This window comes from Narcine bancroftii, chromosome 9, assembly GCF_036971445.1.
Source record: "Narcine bancroftii isolate sNarBan1 chromosome 9, sNarBan1.hap1, whole genome shotgun sequence".
In the NCBI taxonomy this organism is placed as follows: domain Eukaryota; kingdom Metazoa; phylum Chordata; class Chondrichthyes; order Torpediniformes; family Narcinidae; genus Narcine; species Narcine bancroftii.
This window is the reverse complement of record NC_091477.1, coordinates 79,346,999-79,349,351: the sequence shown is the minus strand read 5'-3', so window position 1 is coordinate 79,349,351 and position 2,353 is coordinate 79,346,999. Positions and strand designations below refer to the sequence as shown.

Below are 2,353 nucleotides of genomic sequence, written 5' to 3'. Positions count from 1 at the left end.
GGGATGTAGGTCACTTGGGTGTAATTGTCTCATGTGCCAAAATGGCCTGTTACCGTGTGCTGTATGTCTAAATTTTTTTAAATAACATTCTTCAATATCCACTATATCTCCAATTTTGGTACATCTGCAAACTTACTAATCACGCTCATTACATTGTAATCCAAAGTTGATAAAATCGATGTCAAATTGCAGTGATTACAACACTGATCCCTGTGAAACATCACTGGCCATAGGCCTCCAATTTCAATAACAACTCTCCACTACAAATTGGCCAGCTCACCACTGATCCCATATAATCTGACCCTCTGGAGCAGCCTACCATGTGGGACTTGGTCCAAGTATTAAAGGAATGTGGTATCAGTGTAGAAAATGACCATAATATTGAAGGATTGAAGGTCAAATGTCAGAAGATTAACCAACGAAGAAAGGTTTTAAAGAGAATGGAATGTGAGGGGCTTGAAAATAATGCACAAGTAGAATAGGATCTTTTTATCTGAATAAAAGTGTAATACTAGCTCGTGATGCTGACAAGTGCAAAGCTGATCTTATTCTGACATTAGCATTAAATGCATTCTTTAAATTTTTTGTAAATGATACATGAGTATCATCAATCAACTCAGCATTTATTGTCCACCACTAATTGGACTTAAGGAAGAGGTAGAGAACTGCCATATTTTGTAATCTCCAGTCTCAATCGTGTTCTCCAACATTGTCAGATAGAAGTTTCCACAATATTCACCAGGCAACGATGGAAGATCAGCTAAGTATCAACAAAGTGATATTGCGTGAGTTGCAAGGAGAGCTTGGAGCTCCAGATGTTTCCATGCCCCTGCTGCCCTTGTACTTCTGGGTTGTGGAGCTTTGACAGTTTCTGTCACAGAAGCTTTGGCAATTTGCTGCATTTACATGATATTGGTTTTAGTTACTGTGCATCATTGGGTGAAGGAATGAATATTTAAGAGGTACTGTCAAGTTACTTGAATATTATTGGACCTATAGTTATATTTTTTTTAAGTGGTGAACGTTCCTAAGACTCTGTGTGCCTTGCAATATTGTATGTCCAGATGCGAGTTAATTGCCATAAAATACCATGCCTTTGACATGCATTTGCAATTGCACCAGATAGGTGGCTGGTCTATTTACTTCAATGGTCAGTGGTGAACCCCCAGCCTGCTTGTTGATTTTTTTTTTTCTGTTATGTTGCCTTTGAATGTCAAGGATAACTGTTACTGCTTGGGATTGTAACTTGCTGCACATTGGTGAGTAAATACCATTGTTGGCTACGCATGTCATCACTTTACTAGTGATTGACAGTAAGATGATGGGACAGTATCGATGATATCGTGGCACATGAAGACGACATAACTGGATACTTTGCCATATTATTGAGAAAGCGCTTCAATACAAGAACATAAGAAATAGGAGCATAAAGTAGCTCTATTTTATTCACTACACCTACCGCACTTGACCCATAATCCCTGGTTCCCCTAATATCTAAAAAATCTGTTAATCTTTCCTTGAGAATACATCCTCAACACCCTTGTACAGAGAATTCCAGTGATTCATTACTCTCAGTTAAAAATGCTGTTTTAATTTCTGTTCTGAATGTTGATCCCTTGATCTGGACACCTGAGTGAGGGTGAACATCTGATCTTCTTCAACCCTTGAATAAGAATTTTGTGATCATCATTCAGTCTTCCAAATCCTAGAGAGTGTTGGCCCATCTGCTTAATCACTCATATGAAAACATGCCATCTCACGAGTTGATCAGATTCTTCCTCCAAACATGATTTTTTTTCTCTCCAATAATTCTACTGTATTTTGTTGCTTGAAATTATATGAAATAAGAAGTTACTTTTGTATTTCTATTTCATTACAAAGATAAATATATTAAAAAACTAAAGCAATACCCAGGCCTCAGATGGTTAACTGAGCAAATATGCGAGGCCTCAGTCTAACATATTTAGCAATGTGCAATATGCTGGTTTGCAATTATGACAAAATGCTTAGCAATTACATCAAAAAATGTGTATTCAATTGTGTACATCACTGAAAAAAAAAATGCTTGGTCTCAGCTGATTGAGCTTAACAATGTTGTTACAGAATTTAATGATTTCCATCCTGTTTAAAATATGTGACCGCATTCTAGACTGGTGGGTAATGTCAACAAGGGGAGCTGTTTTCAGATGCAGGTAGATATTTGCACACATCCCAGTGAGCAATCAGCAGTTTTACCGTTTAACACCTTTGTTTGTTTTGGTGTGGAAGGGTAAAGCTGCATGATAAAACTGGAATTATTATTTTGCTGCATTTGAACACTTCCTCTACTGCACCAACCTCACTACCGTTAGCA

The 2,353-nt window shown here is 37.5% G+C and overlaps 1 long non-coding RNA gene across 1 annotated transcript; it reads right to left on the bottom strand.

The window, feature by feature from the left end:
- Positions 1–1,569: 1,569 nt before the first annotated feature.
- Positions 1,570–1,963, bottom strand: LOC138742990 (uncharacterized). The gene is made up of 2 exons (XR_011344579.1): positions 1,911–1,963; positions 1,570–1,827 (listed from the first exon to the last, which is right to left on the bottom strand). It is a non-coding gene; the product is annotated as an uncharacterized lncRNA (long non-coding RNA).
- Between the last annotated feature and the right edge of the window lie 390 nt (positions 1,964–2,353).